The sequence below is a fragment of the Crinia signifera genome, chromosome 1, assembly GCF_055691185.1.
Source record: "Crinia signifera chromosome 1, ASM5569118v1, whole genome shotgun sequence".
Taxonomy (NCBI): Eukaryota; Metazoa; Chordata; class Amphibia; order Anura; family Myobatrachidae; genus Crinia; species Crinia signifera.
The window spans coordinates 9,723,955-9,735,529 of record NC_139217.1 but is presented as its reverse complement, the minus strand read 5'-3'; the positions used below and the strand labels follow the sequence as shown (position 1 = coordinate 9,735,529).

General features: G+C 46.6%; 1 long non-coding RNA gene across 1 annotated transcript; it reads left to right on the top strand.

Annotated features, from left to right (window-relative positions):
- The first annotated feature begins 1,094 nt into the window (after positions 1 to 1,094).
- Positions 1,095 to 9,840, top strand: LOC146025467 (uncharacterized). Its single transcript, XR_014454144.1, has 3 exons — positions 1,095 to 1,612; positions 8,131 to 8,274; positions 9,149 to 9,840. It is a non-coding gene; the product is annotated as an uncharacterized LOC146025467 (long non-coding RNA).
- The last annotated feature ends 1,735 nt before the right edge of the window (positions 9,841 to 11,575 follow it).

The window sequence follows — 11,575 nt, the reverse complement described above, 5'->3', positions numbered from 1 at the left end:
GCGGACGTTCAAAAATATTGGTTACTAATATTCAGTTGGTAAATCAAAACGTGGCCAATAACAATCAGGTATTGAGTCAGCTATTAATGCTTTGACGCAGTTAAACCAGACAATTGTGATCTTGGGAATTAATCCTCAACAAAATACCACCATACCTCACTGGAACTGCCCAAAAACTTCCCGAACTTGGAAGCTAAGCAGTGACGGGCCAGACTAGTATTCCTGTGGGTGACCCCAGAAGAACCCCTGGTGTGGTATCAATAGAGGTATCCCTAATTAAATTGTACTGGATACGCCTACTGCTTAAGCATTACAAGCTGTAAGAATACCATCACAACAGTTGCTGGGGCAACACATATCCCTACGGGTTATTAAACCGAATAGGGACCCAAACCATTCATTTTCGCCCAAAGTCGCATTGTCCATATATCAATGTCGATAAGGACGTGATGCGCCGAATGGAGAATAAAGTGTAAATAAATATTTTCATGCAAAAACCCTTTTTGCCATCATTAATTGGTACCTTACTTGATATATTTCTATCACACTTATCTCCACTAATTCTTTAAACTATCTTTCTGTCATCTTATATTAACTGATCGAAATAAAAGTTATGTTTTAAATTAACTACAAATATACATAAATAAGAGAGCGCCCACAAAGCCTTTTTTCTTTCTTGTGTTTGCCCTCTCTTGAGCAAACAAAAAACATTCCTTTAAGATCTGTGTAAATATCTTTGTTGAGGTAAATTGGCAGCTGTCTCATCTTGGGGAAAATGTATTAAGCTCGGTGAAGAGATCAAGTAGAAGGTGATAACACACCAGACAATCAGCTGTGTTTGAAAAAAAATGACAGTTAGGAGTTGATTAGCTGATGCATTATTACCTTCCACTTTATCTCTTCAACAGGCTTAATACATCTGCCCCCTTGTATTATGTGCACAATAGAGGTCCTAGGTGGGAAGACAGAGAAAAGCGGATTTGTGGTGCTCGCCATTAAATACAGTTCTCTTAATCCATTGGGTAGTGGTGGTGGTGGTGGTGGGGGGGGGTTGGGGGGCCACTCTATGTTGTCTACTCTACTAAGGTTATAGTGGTGTCTCTGGTTTAGGTTTCTATGAGGTTTGTTAAGTAGGAGCCGATGGGAAGTTAAGGGGAGGGCTTAGGTAGGAACATGAGAAGTTTGATGCACCAGCTCCACCTTACAGCGCTCTTTACGCCCTATGGTTTAATGGTGAGTAAAAATGCACTGTTACATCTGTTATCTATTTCAGTGATATGCTATGTCACCCTGGAGCTGACATTATCAATCTTTTCTCAGGAGCAAAAGCCAAGCAAGAAGAAGAAACGGAAGTCTAAGGGCAACATATTAGAGAACGGGTTGGAGAAAAAGGAGGAGCAGACTCCATCTAAAAAGAAGAAACGGAAGTCTGGGGGCAGTGTCTTGGAGAACGAGTTGGAGAAAGAGGAGGAGCCGACTTCATCGAAAAAGAAGAAATCTGCTCTCCAGTGACACCTAGTGGATGAAGGAGAAATTATAGAAATGCAGAGAACGACCGTGGGAGGGCGAGGCCTAAATACTCAGACTGATCATAACTAAAAAAGAAATATAGGTAGCTCTGAGTTTATGGAACAAAAAATAGGAATTTAATACCTACCGGTAATTCCTTTTCACGTAGTCCTTATGGGATACTGGGGTCTTAAGACATTGGGTATTAGAGGGTATCCGTAGGAGACAGGCACATCTATAACTTTGAAGCTAGGTGTACTGGCTCCTCCCCTCTGATTCCCCACCCAGGAACCAGTTAATGAAAAACTGTGCCCGAAGGAGAATGAACATATGAGAGGAATGACCTATATGTCACCTATGTAAACATAAGTGTGAATTGTGTGGTGAGATTCATGCCAGCACACCTGCATTCAATCAAAATAACAACAACTATAATACCACTCACTAAGTGGATTTTTTTGAACCAAGGTCACTGAACTAGACCTTACAACCAGAAGATAATAAGATGAACTTCTGAACTTTAACCGCAGAAAAAAGCTGCAGCCAGACCCCGCACCGGGCGGGCGCCCAGTATCCCATAAGGACTACGTGAAAAGGAATTACCGGTAGGTATTAAATTCCTATTTTCACGAACGTCCTATGGGATACTGGGGTCTTAAGACATTGGGGATGTCCCAAAGCTTCCAGAAAGGGAGGGTACATGCGGAGACTGCTGCAGTACCGCCTGCCCAAACTGGGTATCCTCTTTGGCCAGGGCGTCAAATTTATTAAATTTTACAAATGTGTGTTGCCCCGACCATGTAGCAGCTCTACAGAGTTGTAGAGCTGACACATCCCGAGCAGCCGCCCAGGATGCACCCACCGATCTGGTGGAATGAGCCTTTAGAACAGAAGGTGTTGGCAGGCCTGCCGTCACATAGGCTTGTTGGATTGTAGTCCTAATCCATCTAGCAATAGACTGCTTAGATGCTGGGTGTCCCTTCTTTTGTGCGTCATACAGGACGAACAGACAATCTGTCTTCCTGATTCTTGAAGTCCTCTGGACATAAACACGCAAAACACGCACCACATCCAGGGATACCGGAATATCCAGTGAACCAGACGCAGACGGGACTACAATGGGCTGATTAAGGTGAAAGGTAGAAATCACCTTAGGGAGGAATCGCGGGTTTGTTCTCAACTCTGCTCTGTCTTTGTGAAAAATTAAATAGGGGCTCTTACAGGATAGGGCTCCCAATTCAGACACTCTCCTGGCCGAGGCTAGGGCCAAAAGAACCACCGCTTTCCAGGTAATGTACCGTAATTCTATCGACTCCAGAGGTTCAAACCAGGAGGATTGAAGGAATGTTAGGACGACGTCCAAACTCCAAGGTGGTGTAGGTGGTACAAAGGGAGGCTGAATGTGAAGCACTCCCTGAAGAAAGGTTTGTACTTCCGGGATGACAGCCAATTTTCTTTGGAAGAATATGGACAAGGCCGAAATCTGGACCTTTAGGGAACCTAGACGTAGGCCCAAATCCAATCCCGCTTGTAGGAAACACAAAAACCTGTTTAGGTTAAATTTTGTGCTGGGGGAACTTTTTGCTCCTCACACCAACCCACGTACTTCCTCCAGATATGGTGGTAGTGGGTATTTGTTACCGGCTTTCTGGCCTGAATCATCGTGGTGATGACTGATGAATGCAGGCCCTTTTGAGCTAAGATTTGCCGCTCAACCTCCATGTCGACAAACGTAGCCGCCCTAAATCTTGGAAGACGCAAGGGCCCTGTGTGAGTAGATCCCTCCTTAGAGGTAGAGGCCAAGGATCTTCGATCAGTAAGCTCTGCAGATCCGCGAACCAAGCCCTTCTTGGCCAGTCCGGAGCGACCAGAATGGCTTCTACTCCCTGACTTCGTACCCTTTTGAGTACTCTTGTCAGCAGTGGAATGGGTGGAAACAGATACACCAAGGGAAACGCCCACTGAATTGTCAGGGCATCTACAGCCACTGCACGTGGATCCCTGGTCCTTGTGCAATACTTGGCAACCTTGTGGTTTAACCTGGACACCATCAGATCTATCGTTGGATGACCCCAACGGTCCACAATTGCTGCAAAGACCTGAGAATTCAGGCTTCATTCCCCGGGGTGGAGGGCGTGACGGCTTAGGAAATCCGCCTCCCAATTGTCCACACCTGGGATAAAGATGGCCGACAGAGCCACCACATTCATCTCCGCCCAAGACAGGATCCTGGAAGCCACTTTCATGCAAGTCCTGCTCTTTGTGCCTCCCTGGCGGTTTATGTAGGCCACAGTAGTGGCGTTGTCGGACTGTATCTGAACCGCCTGTCCTTGGAGGAGATCCTGAGCCTGTAACACTGCATAGTATACAGCTCTTAGCTCCAGGATATTGATGTGGAGTCTCGATTCCCACCAAGACCACTGACCTTGAAAGGTTCTGTCCAGGGTCACAGCACCCCATCCCAGCAGACTCGCATCTGTCGTGAGTCGGACCCAATCCTGGATGCCGAATCTCCGACCTGCCAACAGGTTCGATTCCTGAGTCCACCACAGAAGAGACTGTCGGGTCTGATGCAACAGAGAAATCCTCTTGTACATCAGGAGATGTGACCCCGACCATTTTGACAGTAAATCCAGCTGGAACACTCTGGTGTGAAAGCGTCCGAACTGGATCGCCTCGAAGGTAGCCATCATCCTGCCCAGTAACTGGATGCACTGGTGAATCGATACCTGAGGCTTTGCCAGAATCACCTTCACTAGGGATTGTATGGCCTCCATCTTCTCCCGAGGGAGGAAAATCTATTTCTCTTCTGTGTCCAGGAACATTCCCAGAAAGAGGATACGACGCGATGGCGTCAGAGAAGACTTGGGGATGTTTAGGATCCACCCATGCTTGGATAAGACCTGTCTTGTTCTGGTAATATCCTGCAGCAGGACCTGCTCCGACCTCACCTTGATTAGCAAGTCGTCCAGGTAGGGGATGATATTGACTCCCGACCTCCTGAGCAGTACCATCATTTCTGCCATCACCTTTGTGAATACACGAGGTGCAGTCGACAGGCCGAATGGCAGCGCTCTGAATTGAAAGTGCAGGTCCTTTAGCGCAAATCTCAGGAATGCCTGATGTGGACCCCAAATTTGTATGTGGAGATAGGCGTCCTTCACATCCAATGATGCCAGGAACTCTCCCTCCTCCAGGCTTGCTATTACTGCCCTGAGGGATTCCATCTTGAATTTGTACACCCTTAAAAAAGGGTTTAGTGACTTTAAATTGAATATGGGGCGTACCGAGCCGTCTGGCTTCGGCACAAGGAATAGGTTGGAGTAGTAACCCCTTCCTTGTTCCTCCAGCGGGACAGGTATGATAACCCGTGACGCAAGTAGGCGTTGTATTGCCTGTTGTAAGTTCACCCGATCTGCTTGCAGAGCCGGTAAACCTGATTTGAAGAACCTGTGAGGAGGAGGCTTTTCGAATTCCAACCTGTAGCCGTTGGAAATAAGATCCCTCACCCAGGAATCCAGGTGAGAGACCGACCACACCTGGCTGAAAGCTGACAGGCGACCCCCCACCTTGCATGTGACTCCAAGGTCGGAACCCGAGTCATGCTGCAGGCTTTGAAGCGGTGGCATTAGAGGCACGATCCTGAGATCCTGTGCCGGCGGGCTTTCTGAACCTACCACGGCCCCCTCTGGCGGCCGAGCTGGAGCCTCTCGCCCTCTCTGCCTGGGCCTGGAAGGCCGAAAGGACTGAAAGGCCTGAAAGGACTGAGACGTCTGACCATGAAAAGGACGTTTAGTGTGAGTGGGAGCAGTCGGCAGAAAAGTCGACTTGCCAGCCGTAGCCTTGGATATGAGGTCGTCAAGTTCACTACCAAACAACTTTTCACCCTTAAAAGGCAAATTCTCCACACTACGTTTGGACTCTGGGTCTGCTACCCATTGTCGCAACCAGAGGGCCGAGCATTTATAGCTCCAAGCTCCTTTTGCGTATCACATAGGATTTTCGCAGTATCCTGGATATGGCGAAGTCTCTCTCTAACTTGCGCCAGTGACATATCGGCAAGCATACCTTCCTGGATCTGAGAAGCCCATGTATAAATGGACTTTGCCATCCAACAACTAGCGAGGACAGGCCTCTGAGACGCCCCACTTGCTGTATACATGGCTTTAAGGGTAGTATCCAGCTTTTTGTCCGTACTATCCTTCAGTGTTGCTGCCCCTTGAACGGGGAGAACCACCTTCTTGGACAGTCTGGACACCGAAGCGTCCACAACCGGAGGCTCTTCCCACACCCCTCTAGTGGCGGGGTCAAAGGGGAAATTGGACTTAAACCTTTTAGACATTTGGAAACGCTTTTCAGGTTGTTTCCAAGCCTCCTTAAACGTCTCATCTAGGTCAACTTGTTCAGGATAAACAATCTGTTGTTTCCTTTAGGACCCAAAAAATGGATCACCTTATCATCTGTGTCGTCACCCACCTGTAGATCATCATCTGAATCAGGCAACATGGTGGCCGCAGCACGCTTCCGTGACTGGCCCGTGGTGGGATTCATATTATCCACCCGTGCGGCTAGAACTGATAAGTCCTGCTGCACCTGTTTGGTCTGCACTGTATTTGCAGCCAATTGAGTTGACACTGCCTGCAGCATGGACTTAATGCCAACAGCCCACTCAGGCTCCTGAGAGTCTGATTGCGATGTCCCACTGACCTGGGGTGAAACCCCTGGTTGGGTGGACATGCACTCTTCACAGGTAATCTGTGAGGTGGACTTAGGCACAAACTTGCTGCTGCAAATGAGACAGGTTAATTTCCTTACCATGGTGAAGGATATATAACCTCTTTCCACAAACACACCACAATCACAATGAAATATAATATATATAAATATATATATAGCAACAAATTTGCAGATGGCACTCACACTCAAGACATACGATAAAGGGCTTTGCCCGAAACGTTGACACAAGCCTGTGTTGATTCTGTTTGTTCATATTATTGCTGCCGCCGTGCAGACTTTATTTAACCTTGTGAGTGCCATCTGCAAATTTGTTGCTATATTCTTTCCTTTGTGAAATGGAGAGGCACCACAAGTAGCTGAACCTTCGAAACGAGTGCCAGGACCCCCTTGCCCTAAATATATATATATATATATAAAGCTCAATGTGCAGTGTATAGCAGCTATGTGTGTGAGCTCTATCACTGATTGTGTGTAGCTTAACAAGCCCGTGGGGGAGCGCTCAGATTACACTGAGGAGACCAGCACACCCTGCACAACCTGAACTCCTATTTAGGAGTTGGTACAACGCATTAATACAGTACAGAGTGATAAAGTAAGCGATTCAGCGCTAAATAACACTTGCTGTTTTCTGCAGATTCCCTCTGTCCCACGCTTCACCGCTGAGGAGTGATCTGGAGACAGTAATGGCGCCCAGGGAGAAGCAGGAAGTAGTGTATGCGCGCTCAGAGCCTCTGGTCTCGCTCCGCTGAAGCCCCGCCCCCTGGTAATGGCGCAGGGGCTTCACTGATTTTTATACTGGCACTGGCTGTCAGTTAATGGCGCCCTTGACCTGAGCAGCGTTTTTAGTGGGATCTGCCCTGGTATCCCAGGGACTGTCACCCTCAGCCAGTCTGTGGCGGGGGGTCTGTTCAGCCCCTGTATGGAGCCGCGTCTGCCGCCTCCGCCATCTTGCCGCACGATGACCCGGGGTACCCCACTGTGGGGACCCCGGTTTCTATTCACCACAGATGTCTTCGGACTGTGTCAGGAGTGTGCGGCATGCTGGGGGTGTGTATCACTGCAGCGCAATGCCCGTGAGTACAACCACCCACTCAGGACGGTGGTCCTGCAGCAGGGACAGCTCGGTACCTTAAGAGGCCTGCAGCTGAACCCTCCTCAACTGACTCCCTCGAAGCAGGGATACTGTGAAGTCCAACACAGTAACCCCAAAATAATAAAAGAAATAAAACTGAAGACAAACTCTCTGGAGCTCCAGCAGTGTGCATCCTCTCCTGAGGGCACATTTTTCTAAACTGGTTCCTGGGTGGGGAATCAGAGGGGAGGAGCCAGTACACCCAGCTTCAAAGTTATAGATGTGCCTGTCTCCTACGGATACCCTCTAATACCCAATGTCTTAAGACCCCAGTATCCCATAGGACGTTAGTGAAATATCTTAGAGACTTGTATATTAAAAATTAGTTATTTAATCTATCATAATAAAAAGTACATTCCGGAAGTGGATCAATCAATAAGAAACCTATTGTTTTTCAATGATATTTGTATTACTGAGTGATGTAGATGCTAATCCGGGCAGTGTGCTTTGTATTATGATATATTGAATACATTACTATTGATATACTGGTTGATTGATTTTTTTGACCATATAATTGTTGCATATACAATGCACGTTGCGCTTGTTGGCTGCTTGCTAAATTGTGCACAGATAACCGGCACCTTTTGTGGTTGTTGCTGTGGTCATATTGTGCATCTTTTCATTCATTTTATAAGTGGCCTTTTTTCTGTACAGACTCATCCTGGGCTAGAAGCTCAAATCTGTCCAAGTGAATGTGCAATATAGAGAAACCTTTTGTATGAAATTACCCAAAATGCCTCTCTGTCCATTAGGTCATAGAGGTATTGGTGGATATAATGAGGGACCTGGAGAAGAGAGACCAGGAGGAGAGGAGATTACAGGCGATGGTAGCGGATGAGGACGATGAGCCCGAGGACAATGATCCATCACCAGGCAGAGGCAGAGGCAGAGATGAGGTGAGTCATATGCTGACTGAGTGTGTGAGAAGAGGCTCATTCGAGGATCAAGGTTTAAATATATATATATATATATATATATATATATATATATATATATATATAGACATTGGATGGGCTCTGCACACACTAAATTAACTGATAATAAATAGTGGAGATTTGGTTCATGAATTGATCAATGCATTTAAGCCTGCAGCCCCCTTTACGGGACCCCACTTTTCTGCAGGTCCTACTACTATCGCTGAAAATGGCTACAATACACATAGCTATCACATCAATGTTTGATACCAGGCATGCTATCTGGTCTGAAGCTCACAGCAGACTGTGCTTTTATAGGTGAGCAGCTACCAACACACCTGTCACTAATCATCTAGGGAAATGGCTAACACAAGCTATGGAATCTTAGTTAAAAAATGGTGCATGAGAGAATGTGACCACAATAAGACTAATTAAAAAAAAATAATCTAATAAACAATATATACACTTTTTAATTAGTCTTATTGTGGTCACATTCTCTCATGCACCCTGTTTTTAACTTAGATTCCATAGCTTGTGTTAGCCATTTCCCTAGATGATTAGTGACAGGTGTGTTGGTAGCTGCTCACCTATAAAAGCAAAGTCTGCTGTGAGCTTCAGACCTGATAGCATGCCTGGTATCAAACACTGATGTGATAGCTATGTGTATTGCAGCCATTTTCAGCGATAGTGCAGAGCCCATCCAATGTCTGTTTAAACAATGTGGTCACAAGCCATAGGGCACCCCAAAACTAGGAAAGGTGAGTGCCGATGTTAAGTGTATATATTATATATATATATATATATATATATATATATATATATATTTTTTTTTTTTTTTTTTATATTCATTCCACAGGAGGAAAAGCTGAGCAAGAAGAAGAAATTTAAAGTATGACAGCAGGAAGATGAGGACTGAGCGGTGGATGTGGCCTCTGTATATAAGGACCAATTACAACCTAGGACTTGTGACAGTGTTGTTCGGCGCCCCGCTCACTTCAGAAGTGGTGTTACCTCTTCATTAGACTTCTGTACGGACTAAACCAGTGGTTCCCAACCTGGGGTACTAGTACCCCTGGGGGTACTCGGCATACTAGTTGGGGGTACTTGAAAATAATATTGGTAATGGCGGAAGATGGAAAAAAAAGTATTTTGTATAAAAGTGTGTGTAATGCATAAAACAGAACCCGTCTATTGCTCACATATAGGGACCAAAGGACTTTATTGCTTAATAGCCACCTGGATACCGTAGATTTCTGGTGGCAGGGTGATGGGATTATAGATATTGTTTCATATGTTAACGTTACATTATACAATATGTTATTTCATGATGTGATTGGGTGTAAAAGTGCGAGCTAGAACAAAATGTGTCATTCTCTTTCTCTCTATGTGCATTTATCTGGAAGCAAGGTGAATTGTGGGCATTCGCCAGTAGATGGACGTAGCAGGTTTGTCTGCTGGAGTCACGCTGGTGACGGCAAATCAGACATTTGGGATGTAATATACTGTGATCTTTCTTGTGCTGTTATGTTTAAGTGATCTAGTTTTGTAATAAAGGGATTTTGGTACTCATTAAATTTTTCTCTAAATCCACAGGGGACACTGGAGTGCTAGTTACATTGGGTATAGCTTGGTAGTTACTTGGAGCTGGCATTTTGAGAAATGTACATAGTGTGACTGCTCCTCCCTTCTATACCCCTCCCCAAGCCAGTCTTCGGATCCATGCCCGAGGAGAGCTGGAAATTAGAGAAACAGGGAAAGAGAACACAAACACATAACACTAACAGAACATAGGTTATCTGTGTCTTCTTACTTAACATTTTAATGTTTAAACACCAAAGCAGGAAAGGAACAGCATTGAGCACGCATCCATTTTCCCCTGTGGATTATAGAAAAGGATTTACAGATGAGTACCAAAATTCAGTTTTATCTTTCATCCAGCAGGGGACACTGGAGTTCTAGTTACAGCGGGGGCATCCCTGAGCTCCCAACCAGGACAGGAGAGCACTCAACCTGGGCAGGAGAACACTCAGAACCCTGCAAAACCACATGTGAAATATATAGAAGCGTTAAAAGGTATGACGGCTCTACACAGGCGATCCATGGAAACCCCATGAGCAGCCACCCATGAAGGCCCCACAGAGCGAGTAGAGCAGGGGTGGCCAACCGGTCCGAGGTAAAGAGCCGAGAAATGCCCCCACAGTGCTAGTTATGCACCCAGTGCCATATATATCCCCACAATGCCACACATATGCCCCCACAGTGCTAGTTATGTGCCCAGTGCCAGATATGTTACCACAATGCCACACATATGCCCCCGCAGTGCTAGTTATGCACCCAGTGCCATATATACCCCCTCAGTGCCACACATATGCCCCCACAGTGCTAGTTATGTGCCCAGTGCCAGATATGTTACCACAGTGCTAGTTATACCCCCCCGTGATAATTTCCCAGCAGCAGCACTCACCATTGTTGCTGATGCCGGGCGGGGAGAGGACAGTCTGGCGTCCACCTGCAGTCCGACTCCTGCATGTCACGGAGGGGAGGAGAGCACAGCACAGCGCACGTCTCCTCCCCCCCCCCTCACTTCCCTGCGACTGGTCCATCCACGAATCAAAGCTCGCGGGCCGGCTCCTGATTGGCTGCTGGCCCGCTAGCTCTGATTGGCGGACGGCCCAATCACAATGATGCACACTAAGGGGTAGGAGAGATGCGCAATGCGCGCTCTCCTCCCCTCAAGGAGATGTTTCGGGCCGGGGAACCGGCAGTGGGGGGGACGGGGACAGAGGGCAGCAGGAGCCGCACTTAGCAAGGGGGAGAGCCACATGCGGCTCGAGAGCCGCAGGTTGGCCACCCCTGGAGTAGAGTGAGCCTTTACATCTGGATACACCCTGGAATCTGTTAGATAAGACTGTCAAATTGTAATGTGAATCCAACATGCCAGTGTTTGTTTGGAGGTTGGCCAACCCGGTCTAGTCACATCATAATGATCAAATTGTGAATCGTTTTTTCTAATAGAAGCGGTTCTGTCTAAGTATATCCTGAGAGCCCTGACGACATCCAGGGATCTTGATGAAAATGAGTTACACGAAAACAGGAACTACTAAAGACTGATTCATGTGGAAACTGGAGATGACCTTTGGAAGAAACAACATCTTGGTATGCAATTCCGCTCTGTTGTCATGGAAAATCAAATAAGAAGGTCAAAAAGAGAGAGCCCTAGATCCGAAACTTTCCTACCTGATGCCAAGGCCAACAGCAGAACCACTTTCCAAGACAAGTATCT